The sequence below is a fragment of the Corvus cornix genome, chromosome 3 (assembly GCF_000738735.6).
Source record: "Corvus cornix cornix isolate S_Up_H32 chromosome 3, ASM73873v5, whole genome shotgun sequence".
Classification (NCBI taxonomy): Eukaryota; Metazoa; Chordata; class Aves; order Passeriformes; family Corvidae; genus Corvus; species Corvus cornix.
The window spans coordinates 24,910,410-24,929,872 of record NC_047056.1 but is presented as its reverse complement, the minus strand read 5'-3'; the positions used below and the strand labels follow the sequence as shown (position 1 = coordinate 24,929,872).

The 19,463-nt window shown below is 40.4% G+C and overlaps 1 long non-coding RNA gene across 6 annotated transcripts in view; it reads right to left on the bottom strand.

The window, feature by feature from the left end:
* The window catches only part of LOC104685672, a 320,409-nt gene that overhangs the window by 112,978 nt on the left and 187,968 nt on the right, over nt 1-19,463 (bottom strand). For 3 of the 6 annotated variants that reach the window (XR_751168.4, XR_751170.4, XR_002044176.3), the window contains exon 1: nt 1,692-1,805. The exons of the other annotated variants lie outside the window; for them this stretch is intronic. This is a non-coding gene — a long non-coding RNA (uncharacterized LOC104685672). Of the gene's footprint in view, nt 1-1,691; nt 1,806-19,463 lie in introns of those variants that run through there. 6 annotated transcript variants of the gene reach the window in all.

The window sequence follows — 19,463 nt, the reverse complement described above, 5'->3', positions numbered from 1 at the left end:
CCAAAGCCTTCCAGAGCAGCTCAGCATAAGGGGAAGACAGAGATTTGTGGCTGTTCTGTTTTGTTTTAAGCTAAATTGTTTGAGCCATCCATACTCTTTCCAGTTTTTGGTCTCATCTGAGAAAGACAGAGGAAATTAAACTATAAGAGTAGAAGGCAATTTTTTAATCACAACCACTTTTCCCCTAGAGACCAAAAGCATACGTGTGAATTAATGGACTCTTTACATTAACCATAAAGGGCACAGGAAAGATGTAAGAGAAGTTAAGTTTTCCCCATCATACATAAACTTCTTCCAGCTCTCTTCAGCAGTTTCTCATGGGGATGATGAAGCCATTTAACATAACAAAAGACGTGGCTTGAATCCTGGACCAGAAGTCACATACAAATTAACTTCTGGTTTTAGCATCCAGATATGATTAACTGTTCTTCTGTCCACTTTCACACGCTCCTCCTTTAAAATGGCTGAAAAAACACTTTAGTGCTCAGCTGTAAGTACAGAAGTGGGGCTAAATTTGAAACACATGCTTCTCTTTATCATGGCCTGCCAGGATCCATAGATTACTCTTTCCCCTGGACCTGAATATTGTCAGATTCTATTCTGAAACATATAATTCTGTCTGTGTCAGTGGCACTGAACTTTATGTTGTGGATTCTACTATGTAGGAAACACTGAGACACAATGTGACAGGATGCTTAGCCCTTTATGCAGCTCTGGTCTTTACCATGGAAGTCTGGCAAATCAGATGCTTCAATATTTTTTCCTGCTGTGTCTGAAAATAAAGACTTCACAGCCCTGCATGGCTGAAGAAGAGACAATCACATGCTATTCCTCATGGGTCTAAGGACAACCAAGACTGAGCTCGAAGATGCAAAACTATGTAAAATTTAGACACACTTACAAAAGGCATGATACATTTATCTAATTTTCAGGAAAAATGGTGAATGGTTATTTTAACTCCCCAGTCTCAAAGCAGGTAATATTCAATCAGTACTATTTCTGTAGCTACCAAAAGTTTAAGACATTTCACAGATGGACAAGAAAATTCAAACCCAAACATTCACCTTTCCCACTTTTTCTGAAAATTCTGACAAATTGCCTTTCCAGACAAGTTGTTGCATTCGAATTCCTTGTGGGAATTATTCCCTCTCTGAAAGTACTAAGATACAGGCATAAGCATCAGCATCCACTGAAGAACTAGAGAAGTGCCAGGGCTGATACATCTCACACAGTGTAAAGGTGAGTGACTAAGGGTTGTGTTTGAGTTGGGTGGGGTGTGACTGAGCCCAGCTCTCCTGAACTCTGCTCCTGTCAATAGACACTGTAAACCAACAGGTTTTCCCTCTTCAGAGTTATCTCTGGGTGCTTGTGCAGCGTGCGCCACAAAGTAGGGCTCGTGGGCAATTATGTTTCTGGAGTACATAATCATGTCACAAAAAGAATAATTTTCTTCACTGTATGATTTCCTGAGCTACTTTGCCAGCACAGAGACACCCAGCACAGAGAGAACCTAGGACCTGAGTTTTTCCCAAAAGCTCAGGTGCCAGCTGTTGTTTCTGTTCCTGTGCGTGTATCTACCGGGAAATTCAAGATCACGAAGAAGATCAAAGTTTTCACTCCACCAGTGGGAAACAGCTGGCACTACTCCAGGCATCAGGGCTGCAGGTCCCTTTCCAAAGAATGCCACCTACCTGTTCTGAGACCTCTCTGGATGTACTGTCCCCTGCAAGACCGATTTGTTCCCACATCTTGTGGGCTGAAGCTGTGCAAGCTCTAGGGCAGGGCCGGCCCCAGCACCCGCACCCCCTGCCTACAGCTCTGTACAGGGCCTGTGACTCCACAGCTCTATTACAGTGCAAGCACTAATTAACAGCCCAAGCAGGCTTTGTGCAACAGTTGCCAAGCCAAGTTCTTTGCCTTGAACTGAATCACTCACCCTGCTTAGTGTTTTAAGTTCATCATTTACTGCACTGTAGTAAGGTATATCATAGAAATTTTTAGAGTCACGACTCCAGTCCACTAGTTACTTTTGGACAGCAACAAGTCATCATATGCTTGCCCCAATGCTCTGACAAGCTTTGAACTTTAATAAATGATTAATCCTATTTAGAAGTAACTTAGCACTGCCTTAACTGCATCTTTCCCTGAAGTGTCACTTTGACATCCTCTGTTGTGTGCATTCACTGCAACTTTCACACGCTGTAAATTAAGAACATTTACACATGCAATTAGTGTTAAATAAATGCCTGAAGAACTCCTTGGGGATTAAGCAATTAGATGGCATCATGGAATACCCTTTGTACTTAGAGCTTATGAAGAAAATCATCTACCCGTTCTGCACAAATTGCATACTGGGGTAACCATTGTGCTGGCAGGAAGTGCTGGGATGAATTGCCAAATGCAGCCTTGGGTTCACACACACCGCCTTCTCCCAGCTCTCCTGGCCCTCCCTCTCCTCTTAGAAGGGAAATTAATAGAGAGAAATTTTTGACCAGGATAGTACTTTATTATTAAATTATTCCCTCCATTAAAAAAAAAAAAATAGGAATTAAGAACCTGAATTTTTAATATCACAGTTAAATTAATAATAAAAAAATCTGTCTAGAATAGAAAAAAACCAGCTATGTACACACAGACCATTTGCACAGCCCATGATAATAGAGACTTAATCCTTTCATATCCTAGCCTTTATTTTATGACACATGAAAACTGCAGTCAGCTAATATGGCAAAGTCTGCAAACAGTCTTAGATGGAGAAATACTTGGCACACTAGAGCACCTTGCAAATGGGAGCATGTATTCTATATATACACCCTGCACACACACCTAAAGCTTGCTGAAAATAACAGCAATCATTTGCCCTGCTACATATGTGGTTGCTATTCACCAAGATGGTTGATTAAACACTGGAATATAAGTGTTGGGAGAGAAAAAGGGCAATGAATTTTTATGTCTTGAAGATCAAGGTTAAAGTGAATCCAATTGTCATTAACATCCATCATTCACAGGCAGCCTGGAGAAGAGGGGACACCTCACCTTGTAAAATCGTGCCTAACTCATGGAATTAGACACAAACAAGCTAGAGCTGGACACAAAACCCCAAATCAAACAAATAAACAAAAACAGCAACAAAAAATCTGTTACACCCTGAGTATTTAAGGCAGCAAAACTACATCCCCTCTATGCTGACAGCAGGATAGGGCCCCCTGCTCAGGGCACGGTGTCCTCCACCCCACCAAAAGGGTGGGGGACTCAAAAACTCATTCCAGAGGTCATCCCCGCAGCCATGCACCCTCCTCACAAAGAAGCCCATTGTAGCCCAAGAGCTTCCCCAAGCTGGTCGGTGCTGGGTTACAAAGAAGGTGGTGTATGAAGAGAGCTAGTTGAGCCGCATTTCACGGGAGAAGAGAGGACCCTGTTTGGAGAAGAGTGGGATTTCCAAGTGCCAAGCATTAATAAAAAAAAAAAAAGAAATCGGAACAAGAAAAAAAATAAAAACACAGCAAACCACCAAACCCCAAGCAACATAAAACAGCTGCAGGGAAGTTGTTTTTCCACTTGAAGCGGCCCGTAGAAGCTGTTTAAAGGTACCCCTGCGGACGCGAAGTCCCAAGCCCGGGCTGCCAGCGCCACCTTCTTGCCGAGGAGCGCAGCGGCAGCGGCTCGGTCCGCGCCGCCCGCTCCCCCCGCCTCGGGGGCGGGCAAGGCACAGTCGTACCCAGAGGGCAGCTTAGAACTCATGGGAAAGCATGGAAAAGGAGACCTAACCCAGCCTCTTCATAGAAAGAAAACAAGAAAAGAAAAAAGAGAAATATCCCCGCAATTCCGTTCAATCAGAAGCAAAACGTTTCTCTCACACAAGTAATTTTTCTACAGGTAAACATTCCTGCATCAGCACATGAAAGTCCCAAAATATTAGTGGATGTTGGAAGTATTGTAATGGTGTGTGTGTCTGGTAGAATGTTATATTTGGGGATATAGTGTTTTGTAATCTTCCCCACTCAGAATCAGGAATTCAGTGCACTGTTAAATCAGTGAAGGGAAGACCAAAGGGCCATCAGCAGCTCCCTGGAAGAGAGGCTAAGCTCTTCCTCATGAATCCTTCAACCCACCAAGGAGCACCACTTGGGAGAGCCCATGGGGAAATCCACCTCCTCCTCCTGTGTCTGAAGGCTCATGGCTGCAGCTGGTGATTTTGTCTGTGTGAAATGAACTAGCAACATTAAAAAAAAACCCAAAACATCTCTTGAAGAATTTCAGAGTGATGTAATGTGCCAAACTGATGTCGTCAGAGCTCAAATGCTCTGGTGACTTAGAGCTACAGCACTGAGCCAGTACCAGCATGGGGAAGATTCTGGTTTTTGTCCTGAGTTACATCAAATATGATGTGAAAAGACATAGTCCTTAGCATGTAAGAATGACTCCTGAGCCTCTCCAGTTTGCTTCTGTGAAGCAACCATCACCGAAGGGTTCTACTGATGCCATCTACAATTTAAAAAGTCTAGTTCCTTCAACCATTTTGGATACTCCAGTCATTTACAGTCCATATTCACTTCAGTCCCTAGATTGTACAAGTAATAATAGCCTGCACATTTTCATACGACTCCTTTTCCAATTTCTACCTGCACTGGATGTGAAAACAACAATATACTCTAAATATTTCTGTTTGAAGTGTAGCTAGTGAGGAAACATACTGAAAAGAGGTTTTCTTTTACAATACAGTTTTGCATCAGATGATTCAGATAAATATTTCTGGATAATCATCCAAAAAATAAGGCCTTGAACATTTCATGACTTGCTGTTCCACTTCTAACCTCAGGATTGCAGGGGAGAGCAACAACTGCAAAAGGAAGTGACTTTTTAATTGCATCCAGAAATCTGGAGTTTCCCTGTCCTGACTGCATGGACTGCAGACATTTGACAAACGAGGAAGAGAAAAAGCAGAATCAAAAGGAAGTAAATGTTGATCTTTACGCATACAGGGGAAAAAAATGGTTTTCCAGGGGAAATAAGTTTGCATTGAACTTTTTGTCAGAGTTGGTGTTAAAACCTCTCACCTACATCCTGAGCTCATCTTCCCAAGAACTGAAGCAACTAAAGCAAAACTGAGTGAGCTGTCTTCTGCTGCAAGAACCCCCTGAGACTGCAGCCAGATTGGCACTGTTAGATTTTTATATACATAAAACTTGCATAAGCATTCACACCCCCTTGCAACTAGCTGTTAACTACAGAGGAAGAAAAATGCAAATAGGAAAATACAAAGGTAAATCTAGAGGACACTTGAAGAAACAAAAAAACAACAGCTGAGAATTTATCAAATAAAAAAGGAAAAATTAGTATTTTCAACTTTGGAAAACTCTTGAAAACGTTGATTATTGTGAAACATGACTGTATTTCACATCCCACAGCTTGATCTCAGGAACATTCAGTCCTAATGGGTTTAGCTGCTTAAGAAGTACCAGCTAAGCTCTCCGGTGGGTGTGCAGGATGCATTCCCTGGGACTCCCCAGCAACTGATCCTGATGTGTGCTGCCCTTGTGCAACACATCCTGGGAGAAGTCACAGTGCCACAGCCAAGGTAAATTCACACGGCACAGCCTGGAACAGCACAGCCAGACCCGGTGTTGCTTCAAAAGCAAAGTGGCACTGATGCGGCTGATGCCTGGTGGGGCTGGAGGAAGGCACCAACATTGCCAATGTCACTCCCTGCTGACTGCAGATCACCCCTTGCTGTCTCTGGGGAGACACCCCTGGAGGGAATTACACTCCTGGGGAGCTTGCTCTCCCCTCTTCAGAGGGCTGCTCCAATGGCTAAAGCTGAAGTCTGCCTCAACCCCGCCCATTTCCTGTTAAAATCTTGTATATGTACATATATATGTATCATATGTGTATATATTTAATATCAATTACAGGAAAGACAGGGCAGTCTTTCAAACTTCCAATATGTCAACATACTGCACAAACAGAAAGCAGCACTGCAGTAATGGGTCATTAAAAAGACTGCATACCAACCAAGAACCAGGAGAGTCATCTTAAAAATAAAGAAAAAAAAATCAGGCTTTTTTTACCACAGTTGGCATAGCTCTACCCTAAATCTCCCATGTTTCATACCCCACTGAAGAAATGTGTGTGTTTCAGGAAACTACCCACATAAGCAGTATTATAAATAATCACATATTTTCTGGCTGCCTTTTTTCATAACACTCTCCTTTATCCTTTAATTGCCTCTGCTCTTTTGCTCTCTCCTCGATAGACACAAAAATCGTACAAAGGGTGGGGAGAGATGCTTAGACAGTGGTTCTCTCTCCTTTGGTTGGAGCCTTGCCATGGCAGAAGCAACCTGAAAGCAGAAATCTGTCTTTCCCTTTTTCCAGGCTTTAGTTCCTTCCCTCTCCCTGACTTCTACCTCGAAATGAAATTATCAGAAAAGTCAAGACAGTTTGTTTTTTCAAGAAGCTGATGTGGGATAGCCAAGATTGGCTGCCAGCCAGAGGGAATCCAATGGTGGCTAAAAAACAAAAAAGCTCTAATCCACCCAAATTCTTGTTCATATAAAAAGTACCCATTATAAGACGGAAAAAGCCCAGCATTTGCTGTCTGTATTGCTGTGAGCACTCTCATCTAGAAAAGACCCATATTAATATTTCCTAGCCCATAACCAGCTGAAGCTGCTATATGCTAGAAGCATCTGAATGGTAGCTCCATTTTTTTCAATTTTTAAAAAATGAAATTAAACCGACCCTACATCCCCCAAGTATTCAGTGTTTTATAATCCAAGCTGTCCCAGTACAACAGTATCCACACAACCAGCTATGTTTTTTAACATCTGTTTTTCATTTTCTTAACAGGAAACCAACACAATTTCCATGACAAAGGAGGATTCTGGTGTTATACTCTCATTTATCTGTCATGTGTACACTTGGCAGCCTTTGATCTTTATTCTCTAGACACTTAAGAAATAATGTAGGAATTACTGCTTCTTGACAATACAAACAAATAAGGCTATCTATAAATAAACCTCGGTGAGGATGGGGGGAGGGTTGCTTTGCACCCACAGAGGGGCTGCCTAGGGGCTACTTCTCGTTTATTTTTTGGCCAGCACTGGGGATCAGGAGGTGACCCTCTTTTCTGAGCCCTTTTGTACAAGCCTGTGCATGGGGAAGAGGGGCCCTCACACAAAACACCTCTGAGGATATTGAGGCTTCCCCCCCCTCCCCCTTTCTTGCCAGTCTCCCTGACAGGGAGCTGGGTTTCACTGGGACCAGGGAAGGTGACATCCCAGTTGGCAGCATGGCCCCTGCAGCCCCCTCCCTGTACCTGTGACACTTGCAGATAGGATTCACTTGCCAAGCACTGCTCACAGGAGGCAGCAAAAGGGTTTGCATGAGATATTTAGCCTTAACTCCACCCTACCAATTTCAGTTTGAAAACCCAGGAAGTCTGATAGTCTTTAAATAAATTGCAGGCACAAAAACATTGTTTAGTGCTCATGCAGAGCATTTTTGCTAGCACCCACCATATGCTGCCTAACCTTTTTTTCTTTTCCTTTTTTTTTTTTCTTGTTTTAAGTTTCACCATTTGTACCATCTCTCCCTGACCGTTCTTGTTTGCCTTGGGCCTGATCCAAACAGCTATGGGAAGAAACAACCAGGACTTATTGACTTATATAAAAGTTGAATCAGGGCCATGGACAGTAACGGATATAGTCCAGAGTCTTTTTTGAAGGCTCTGAAATTAATATCAGTCCCTTGATATACATATTCTTAATATGACAGGTATGTTTCAAAAAGGACAACCTTTATTTTTCTCTCTCTTCTATGTGAAATTGTTACTCATTATATAAATATGCATTTGTAAAGAAACCTTCGGATTCCATCAATGAGAAATTTTATAAGGAAAGAATTTTGAAATAGAAAATTAGGGGCACTAGTTAAAATTGTTCCAGTTTAACATCTTCAATGTTAAATTATGCGATAGACCCTTCAAATGCTTCATTACAGGTGGGATTTTCTTGGAAGCGAAGAGCACAAATCAAAGAATGCATGTTCTACTGTCATTTGTAGACAGATGCAATTAAAATAAAATGGCATATTGCCTACCTCTCTGTGGCATCCAGAGGCTGAGGTGTCTCAGATTTCTCTAGAGTTAATAAGAGTTAGGAGCCTCAGCAGAGAAACTGAAGCAGCCTTTGAACCAGGAGACACAACTGACATCAGCATGTTCAGCATGCAGCTACTTGAGACTGCCCAGGAAAAAATACAAAACATGGGGCATTGCCCCAGATCTTTACCCCTCACAGGGTTTCTGCCCATCACCCCTTGCTACAGCAAGGTTATCCTTCCCTATTTGAGAGCAGCAGCCTGGGATGTCCCTTCACAGAAGTCTTTGCCTTGTTTATCAAAGACTCAAGCAGAGGTTAGCCTTTTTAGTGACATTTGGTACCACAAAGCACATTTAACACAAGAAATCAGTGGTGGGAGCATTACCCCAGGAAGTGGGAACCTGGAATCTAGCTCTCTGTCAGTGTGGCATTGTCCAAATATGTGACCCATCAAAAACTGTCCAAAGAGATTATATGCCTGAAAGGGTACTATCCAGACATAGATCAACAATAGCTCTATTTTTATATTCAAACTTACTTATATTCCTCTTAATTCAGCTTATTTCCTAATTAAAAAATGGCTATTTTTTGTCCAAACAGACCTGCTTGAGCTTTGCCAAACCATAACAATTGAACTTTTTTAAAGCAGAGATTTGAAGCCAGACATGGTCTTACAAAAAAATAAATATTAAAATGACAAGAAAGGCTTGATCAAATTGGACCATTTTAAAAAAAAAAAAAAAGCTTGCATTGGGTCAAGGAATTAGCCTCACTCTTGAAGGATGAAAACAAAGAAACTCATTCAGGATTTGCAGTAATATTTCAGTTAATAGAAAGAGAAAAAAAAAAAAAAGGAAAAAACCCAGAAAGAGCAGCTAAAAGTAGTTTTTTTCCCCTCTCTTTGTGGATGGTAATTACATGAGCAACCTCACTATATTTTCTAAGTATTTCTATTAATAAGTGCTCAAAATTGTAAATAAATGGTGCATAGCTTGGCCTACAGAGCAGAGATATGTGGAGAAAAAAATAATCCTGATAAGCACACATATTAGAATTTGTGCCTCTATTAGCATGTCTATCATGTTAAAAATACACCCAAGAGAACAGCTGATACCTCGTGGGGAAAACAGCAGTGAAAACCTAGAAAAGGTTAGAACAGTACAGCCAAGTCAAAGAAAAAAAAAAATCTCTTTAACCTCTATTGGTTGTTTCTTTGCATTTTTATGTGTCCTTTTTATGAGTTAAATTAATATTCAGCAATTTCAAATATGCCATGCAGGAAGAATTAGGTAGAATAGGTGGGAAGTAACAGTACTTGAGAGGCAGTTTTCCATTTAAACTCTATTACTGGAAACATTATATCTTTTACTGTCCACATGGAAAATTTTAACAACACATGCAGTTTTAGGTGAACACAAGTCAAGATATTTCAGCTGTAGAGAAGCAACAATTTATCTGGAGTCAGTTCAGCAGTAATTTGCCCAAGACTGAGATGATGTAAAGATTCATGGAAATCTATAGATTTAATGTCTCCTGTTACCTCCATGGGCTGGCTCCATACTAGATTTCACCTCCAGTGACCTCCAAGGTCTTCCCTTAAGCTGAATCATAAGAAGCTGACAATGGACATAGTATCTGTGGGAAATGCAGGCCAGCTGTGAAGAGCAAGTGACTCTAGTGAGCACAGAAAATGACTTCTAGTTAGCACTCTTCAGTCTTCAAGCTTGGTTTCCCTTCTCTCAAGCCTCACATGTCTCAGGCACTTTTCACATGACTAAATGAAATGAGTTTTCACCAATAAATAAAATGATTAAATAACCTCACTGGTTTAAAAATAAGTCTGTGCATATTGGCTACTCTTCTAACCCAAGCTGCATCATCTTCCTGTGGCCACTTCTAGTAGTCTGTGCAGAATGCAGAATATCTTAGTCTGGGAAACAACAATGGCACTTGCCAGAAGCACTTTACATCTTTTTTTCTGACTTACACCAGCCTTATAACCTTTGTGTTCATCGGCTCCACACAAGCACTGCTATTAGCAGCAATCCTGCAGAGCACTTGTCCCTTAGGACCTCATGAGTGGGGGGGTTCTGTCAGGGTCACTGACAGAAAATGAAGTGAAAGGAATCTACGCAATTGATTTCTCCAGATCCCAATCCTTGTGCTTTTATATCGTAGATAAGTTCTACTAGATCTACTCTAATAACTAGAAACTTAGAAAAAAAGCAGGCCTTGAGTATCACTCCATTATCCTGTCTCTGTCCACTGCCAAAACACGTATTGCATCAGTTGTTACAGGTGCATGGGCAAGCACTCTCCACATGCACCTACAAATGCACATTTTCATGGGAAATGCATGAATATGTGTGAGTATAGAAGACCAATTCAACATGTGGCACTTCAGACAGCCTTTTCTGCTGTCTAACTATGGTTATGAATGAATCAGAACTCCAACAAAAATTTCTGCTTTCAGACTCATGGAAAATATGATATTATTTTTGGCTTACGTCAAGGAAAAGCAGTGTGATGAAAGACTAGGTCTAGTAAGGTCCAAGTTCATCTGCATTTTCATCTGTACACATTTTTTGAGGTCTCTATAGGTTCTGTTTACTCTCACAAACTCAAGAAGGATACTTGATATTTGCATTTATTGTGTTTTATCACTCTGCAGATGTAAGGAACCCATTTAGGAGTGTGTAGTTTATATATTTCGTATACATATAGTAAATATAATGATCTACAGTTTGATTCTATGACCTGAATAAATACTCATCTGTCAGACTGCAAATGAAGAAACTTAATATTTTATTTTGGTTTTGTACCATTTTTCATCCATACTCGAAGGAGGCAACTTAATCCTTACAGTAAAATCATGCCTAGCTTTTCACTTGGCTGCCATAAGAATGAATTCCAGCAATTAACAGAAACAGTTTTCTAATCTATCCCATCACCCGTACTCCCAAAGATACTGCAACAGTGCTGCTATCCAGGGGAGAGAAGACACACAAAGGGCAGACAGTCTTAAAAAACGGAAAATCTCACTCACAGATCTTTGTTCATGATGATACTTCCTCTGAAACAAACTCACAAGAAACTCTAGTACAATCTTTTTGTTACTGAATTATACGCCACTCCTTCATCCAGCAGTCCAGCCAGACTGTACATTCAGAGCTGGCTCTCTCTGCCATCATTTCAAAAACTCAAGATACTAAAGACAAAAACTTAGCAAGAGAGAAAATGTAGATCCAAGTACTACAGAATCTGGGGAAGCAAAACTATGAGATGTGCAGGTTATGACATGGGCTAGCACAGTCTCTTATCTCAGAATACTTTGCTTTTATAAATATGCTGCCTCATATTCCTGACAAAAAGTCCCAAGACAAGAACTTGCATCCACCCTTTTTTTTTCATTACTACTTGCTAGCAGTGAAATGACTGGCTTAGGTCTCACCTGCCAAGCCCTAGATATCCAAAGTAGATATACTCCATCCTACCCCCATGTTATTTTATGTTATTTTGCCCCCACTCCCTTCCTTCCAAAGAAAGGTTATTAATATTTATAATGGATCCAGCCATCCTGTGAGCACCTAGGAGGGGTGGCAATGCAGATTCAGACTAGGTGGATCCCTTCCTGAAGTTCCTCATGAGGTTTCTGAGCATCTTTAGACTCAGCCTCAGGCAGGAAAGACAGGGCACGTACGTCCAGGAAGAGTAACCCATGAGGAAAGAAAAGCCCATTTCCCTTGTTGCAATAGAAACTGCCTTGCATTTTCAACAGAACATGCTCTAGATGCATTATGGTGTCTAAAAACTGTCCAGAGGGGCAGCAGAATATTTTCCTCATACAGGAAAACCTTCCATTTGTGAAGGGTTACTCTAGTCTCACCTCATTTGGTCTCTCTCTCTCAGGACTAGGGAACACAGGGCGTTACTTGATGGTAGAATAGCACAGCAGCTAAAAAATACTTTCTATCACTGCAAGGTTGTTGTTTGAAACAGGACATGCACTAACTTACAGGGAAGCATTTTTACTTCTGCTGTCAGCTGATGACTGAATGATAGAAGCTGCTCTTCCCTGAGACCCAGCTTGTTCCCTAACCCTGTTGAATGCTGATGAGCTACAAATGCAATACTTCTACTATGAGGTATGATGCACTTAAGCAGTTCATGTGAGGATACAAGAATTTCTTGGTTCCAGACACCTGTCTAGTCTGAAGGTTGTGTCAGGGAAAAAAGTCACCTATGAGAATATAATAATTAACAGTTAGTAATTATGAGACTTCAGAAGCAGAGAAGGATAAATAAATATGAATCACATCTAGCACCTTCTTCCAAACCCACAGACCTTTACACACAATACATTCTTGACATCCTTTGTCACCAAATCACACATATATATCTCCATGCGTTCTACCCCCTGGCCATTTCTACAGCAGGACAACTAATTTTTCAGCTTTAAATCCCAGTCTGAGCACCCACTTTTTTGAGCAGAAATCCACAGGCTACTGTCTGGCACCATGGAGTAGATGCACAGAGTCTGATGGTGCAATAATCTGATCAGCACTAACCCTCCTTCTAAGTCCTTTATGTCACAGGTAATGAGGAGGATTTGTTATGGCCTCTGGCAAAGAAGAATGCTTTGATGAATCAACTTCAGCAAAGGAGACAGCGACTTTCAGTCTGAAGTAAGATATCCCTGCATTCATGCTAAGGTTTGGGCATTTCTCCTATGGTTAGGAAAAAAATGCTTCTACACATGGGCTCCATTCCTATAATAGTCAGTGGAATTTCGGTCTCCTTAATCCAGGGATGAGTTTGGTTCCACAGAGTGCAAAAATAAATTTGCTCTGCCAGTTTTCAGCAGCATACCAGTCACCAAAAAAATGGTTCCTATTAATGATTAAATGGGAAACTTTACAGCTCCTCTCCTGCACACGTCTTTGCAGATCTTTTTGGCGTGACATTGAAGAAATGAAAAAAAAATTGTGTAACTACAGCTGCTTTTCCTTTAAACTGAAAACTATATTTTCAGTTAATAATGTTTACACATTTGGATTGGAAAAAAAGTTGAAACAGAGTTTCACTCCAGCAACTGAGTCAATATACAACATGCTCCTGCTTGTATGGAAGAAACATGCAAAAACCTACACAAGAGCTTGCAGGGGTAATGAATGCTTGCTTGCAGAATCTGCCAGGGGCAGATGGGGGGTAACAGAGCTCACCTGCAAATTACCTTGTAGGCCAGTTGTATCACTTTAATCTTTGGATCATGCTCCAAGGATGCATCCCAAGCTGCAGCACTCTATTGGTGCAGGAACACAGCATGCCCAAATACAGGATGGGCACAGATCATAAAGGTGTCCAAGGGTTTGATAAAACTAAACCAGCTACAATACTAAAGAACAATTTGACAGGGCAACCATGTCCCCACGGGACAGTTCAGCTGGGACTGCTGTGCTGACCAGGATCCTGCCTATTTGTATGCAGACTGACAGAGCTGTGCTGGCACATATCCCTGGTACAGAGCTTGCCTCAAAGGAGGCAAGGAAAACTGAGAGGGAAGTGTGTGCTTGAAAGCTACTCAGCATAAAGTACAGTGATTTTATAGTGCAAAATCCAAAGTGTTTTGTCTCTTCTATTTGAGGAGCCTCAAGAGCCCCAAAGGCACAAGGAGCAAGTGGCAGGACAGCTCACCTTCCATATAGCTAAACATTCCCTACTCTAAATCTGTGCTATCTGTCTCACTGTCTGGGGGGGTGTTGCCCCAACATTTGCTGTTCCTTGGAGATTGCCCAAGGACTTCCTAGGAGACTGCCAGTTGGCACGGATCAACATCACACCAGGAAACATGCCAGCAATTAAAACAGCATTGGGCAGCTGCAAAAGAGTGCTTGAGGCTATGAGCAGGACCTGTCGAGTCTCCTGGTACAGACTTTCCATGCACCACTGTAATAATTGGACACTACACATGGCATAGTTTATCTTGGAGATCTATAGGAAATGTAGCCCACACTTGGTTCTTAGACACCTCTGTAGATCAAGTAGCTCAAAAGCCTGTGAGCACTGCACTGGAATTCTAATTTCACATGATGAGTGAACTATTTTGGAGTTATCTTTCTGTTGCTGTATAGACACAGAGATAAAACACATGAAAACAGTAGTGAATTACATTGTCTTTATAATAATTCATTTACTTTGCAAATATGTTTCAAACACTCTGCTAATTCAGTTGTTATGAGAAATGCAACATTATCAGCTGTTCTTTCTCCCCAAGAAGTAGTTTTCAGACCTATCTGGTGCAAGTCTCATGGAGCTAGCAAAATGTATAATCATATACCTTTCAAAAAATGCTTTGGGATAAAGAATTTTCAGAGCTAGATCTCTCCTGCAGACGAATACGGTCCTAGCAAGCAGTGAGAGCAACACGTGGGAGGATGATTTTCACAGAATTTAGTGGGCTGGGGAAGTGACCACTTATATGAATGAAAGAGTCTAACTCCAGAATTACATACAAATCTCCATGTTCATTGTTTTCAGTTCTTGGCCTCCAAAATATACCAACTCCATACTTTAGCACAGAAACATCAGTATGCTGTCACCTGCTGAGGTCATTTAACCTGACATTGAAAAATCATCACTGCCTGGGTATCAAAGCTTATAAACCATGCTCCTCTGAGCCAAAAAGATGAGCCTGTGACTTAAAAGCACAGGATGCAGATGTAGAGAACTTCTCAGAAAATACAGAAACACAAAACCAACTCAGACTGGGACAGATTTGATCTGTTCAACTGCTTCAAGCCCTCAGTCAAAGCAGAGCCAGCTAAAGAGTGACATCAGACCAGTAAGTACCAGTGATGTTTTAATAACCCAGCCTCCAAGAACAGGGATTTAACTGAATTTCTGAGAAATTGATTCAGTGTTTAACCAGTGTCTCAATTCCCAGTTATCTATGATATGGGTTCTCTACTAAGGTACATCTGATTAATCAACAACTTTCAAAGGCAACACTTACACACAAGATTTTTTTCTACCTAACTTCTGTTGATAATTTTTTACTGTGGCAGAGTATAGGATTACGTTATCCTTGTATTTTCACCAATAACATTTGAATTATAAGAGAATATTTTGATCTTATCAAGATGAAAGATTAAAAGTAGTGATACAGTTTACATTAGTAGTAAAGGTCTCTGAACACGATGAACATGAAATGTAAAACATGGGCAATTTGGTAAGATAGGAGAAGCAGCAGGTTCACTACGTCAGGACACTATATTTCCCACAGAACCAAACCAACCACAGCAGTATATCATTGTAGTCCACTTAGGCTCTAAAATGAAGCAAAATATTCTGACTTAGTTGTGCCCCAAAAAGACACAGTGAAAAATCAAATCATGCATTGATTATGTTGATATCAGCTTCCTCAAAGAGCAAAAAAAAAATAGGAAAAGGGAAAAAAAGCAGTATTTCCTTTGCTTATTCACTGCCAGGATCTGAAAGTCACAAACAAGGAGACACGAGTTGTGCAGCCACTTTAAATTTTGTAGTGCCAGAGATATCAAAGGGATAGGAAAACAATCAGTGCTTTAGCATATAGTTGTACTGTGCTCCTTTTCCCATTATACCACTTTAGACTTTTAATTAATAAAAAAGTGTAACATGCAGCTACAAAGTGAAGGATCCTGATTTATAATGCACTTCACTGTAGTGTAGATTTTACAGCAACTTCTGTCTGTTTTAACTACACAACTATTTTAACCATACATAAGCCTATAGGGCACATCCTACCTCCTTGTTTTCCCCGTCCACTTCAGCATCGCTGCTGCCTTACTAGAAACATGAGCAAGAGAAGACCCACTTGAAGGAACAACATCCTGCAGGACGTCTTCTAAAAACTATAATGACTTCTCCCCAGTCAACCACAACAAGGAGACTGATTTTCACCCAGCTTTGTAGACTGAATAGTCATTTGCACATTTGTAAACCATTACCAGTTGATGAGGTAGGATTTTGCAGCCACTTCGCACTCACTTTGAGCAAGTGTAAATGATTATGCAAGGTAAAAGACGTTGGAAGAGGGGGAGGCAACTCAGATGTTTCAAAAGCTTAATTACTACAGTACTAAAAGTCTTGTTCCTCCTAATGGATCACATTTGCAAAAAGTTTTGAGATTTAAACCCAGAACTGAAATATCTGCAACACAGAAGATGTTGAAGTATGAACAATCAGAGAAATACTGATTTAAAAGTTAATTAAGATCTATTAAAAATTTGACTTCTGTTAGCACATTACTTAGGGACCCTAATGACTGTATATACATCCAGTCCTCTGAGAAAGGACTCAAAACATTAAATTAACAAAACACAAACCAAGAAAAAACCCAACCAAGCAAACCCAACCAAAACAAAATGAAAAACCAACAGCAAAAAAAATACTCTCACCAAATCCTATTCTTCTGTGTTAGCAAACTGAACCAGTTCATCAAGGGAACGGAGAAAAACCAGATGAAGTTAAGGGGACCCAAGACTGACTATCAGGCCAAAGAGTGGCCAAAAGAACAAACAACAGTGAATCACCAGATCTGCTCTCCCATCAGAGCACCCCGAAGCACAGTGGAAGGCTGATGGAGCTACCACATCAGGCAATTATCTTGATATAAGATAGGCATTCTCCCAGTTTCAAACCTGTTTTCCTCCTCACTTATTTATTCATAGCCCCGGTGCAGAGGTGCAGATCTTTCAGCGCTAGAGTGCATTGCCACTTCTATGCATTTGAATATCTCAGGTCTTGCACAGAAAAACAACAGCCTGGGGGATCTGAAAGTCTCAAGTGGGGATGAACTAAACTAAACGCACAATTTCACTATCAAACTTGGGGGTCTTATTTAATATAAAATATAAACAATAGGGTTTTTTTTTATATGAAAGCATAAAAAATGTGCTTACTGCACATAGTCTAAATTGTGGTTTAAGATTTAATTTGTCCCAGTTACACTTCTGTATTCAAGCAGTGGTAATGCAATTTTACCCTCTAAAGCTGCTGTTTCACCTAGAGTTAATTTACAGCAGCTCTTCAGCTGAGTGATGACCACAGTGTGCCCTGTCCCTGTCCTCAGATCCTTAGCCCCACCACTGTGTCCTTGGTGTCAGAGTGGCTGTTTGGGTGGCTTTGCTGCAAACTTGTGGCAGAAGATGAGGCGTCACCTTTGAAAGCCATGCTATCTCATCCCCATTTAAGTAAGTGTATCTGAAACTGCACCTTAAATCTCATGGAGCAGTAATCCTCCAGAGATACTCCTAGGAGCCTGGTTAGACATTGCTTTTGAACCTAGGGGCTCTTGGATGAAATACAAGGTTAAACAAATATGTGGATGTCAACAATTTATACTCAGGTAGAATAGGTACAAATAACAGGACTAGAAACAAGATAATGGTCAAGATAATTCACTGAATTTCATGTATTTTTCTTTTAATTTTTACATGTTACGGACTGCAGACCTTCTCTAAGCAGTGTCTCTATTTTCCTATGAAGAGAGTAGGATCAGGCATTGCTTCTGTTCAGGATCATTGCAGAGGATATGGGAAGGGGGTGGAGGTTTTCTGCAGGGAAGAGTGAAAAAATCATCCTTGGCACTGTACCAAAGAGAAAGCCCATTGAGCTTCTCTGGACCAACCATTACACAGCTGAACCTCTATCCAACTGGTTTGGCGACATTTACCTTGAACTACTATTTCTATTGTTTTATCACTTGTCTAATAAAAAAGCACTTAGACTGAAACCTGGCAGTGTAAGATATTAAATATGAGCATGAAGAGTTTAATCAAAATCCTTTAAAAGAAAAAAGAAAGGAAGAAAAAGATAAACATATTGCATTTAATTTTAACATACACAAAGAGAAAACAAACAGGCTTTCCAGTTTGAACTGTGTTCCCTCTCTCGTGTTTGTGTAACTTAAACAAGCTTTTGTTCAAAACATATTTTTCAGACCCGTAAGATTTTTGCTTGAATTAGGCATTTCTGGAGTTTCTGACTTAAAATTGGAATGACTGAGTAGAAAATACAGCAGTATAAGAACACAAGCACTGTGCCTTTTATTTATAGCATGTTTTATTCCATGTATCAATATTAAAATCTCTCTATAAAATTTAACTGAGGATTGAAATAATACTACAGGTAATACCTCCCCATGAAGCTGGTTTTTGGGTTATGGCGAGCAATGGCATATCACAAGGGAACTGCCCATTTTATCAGTGTTTCTTTGGGCTACAAGTCACTGATGTATATAACTGTGTGTCTAACTTCAGTATGCAACTAATGAACTTGATTTAACATGCTTTATGTTAGCTATGTGCTCAAATACTTTTCTGGGCTTGAGCTGAGCTCAACTTTATGCAGAACTCCTTTAACTGACTACCACATCCAGCATAATGGGAGAGTACTGGGCATACAATTCCCAAGACATGAACAGATCTCATAAAGAAATGACAGAGAAAAGAGAAAAGAAATACTAACAGACTGTCCCTTCAGGTAAGAAGAATTGTATCTAACCATGTTCATATTCATTAAAATACCTTGAATTAATGTAAAGATGCATTTCCTGGCTTTGGTGGGAGTGCGAGACGAATCTAGCTTTACTTAAACACAGAGTCAAGTTTTTTCCCCCCCTCTTAATTTATTTAGCATGTACTCCCTTTAGTTCATTATGGAGCAAATTTTGAACAAGTATAAATCCTGGGAATTTTACTACCTAATTAAAAACATGTTCCTGTTGCACACATTGATGGGAAGCTCATGTCTCAAAGGGTTAATTAGCAGTCTTTACACATTCTGTATTTAGCTCAGGGTACAAAGCCAAAAACATAAATAATGTCTTAGACGGAAACAGGAGGTGCAGATGGTTTTTAAATTTGGTTGTTGGTGCATTTTAGACTAGCCAGAAATATGTACTGTATAAAACCAAAACAATGACTCAGTAACCATACTTAATACACAGTTATATTTAAAATGTTCTTCCCCTTTTGCAACTTCATATCTTTTATGAAGCTTCTAAAACAATAATTGTAAGCTTGCTACAGTCAGAGATCTGTAGAAGAAGCCTTGAGACAGGACCAACAAGGGTCTTGTAACTGAGAGAGACAAATCACAAGTATGAAACTACAGTGTTGTGTACATAACAGATAATCATCTGACAAAAACAAAATTAAACACTGGGGTGACAACAGAAATTAGCACACTGATTTACCAGCTCTCCACTGACAAAGCAAACACCCTATAAAATAGCACTAATTTGGCATTAACTTTAAATGAAGCAGAATTATTGACTGAGACTACCATCTTAAAAGAAAAGAAAGAGAAGAGCTGTCTA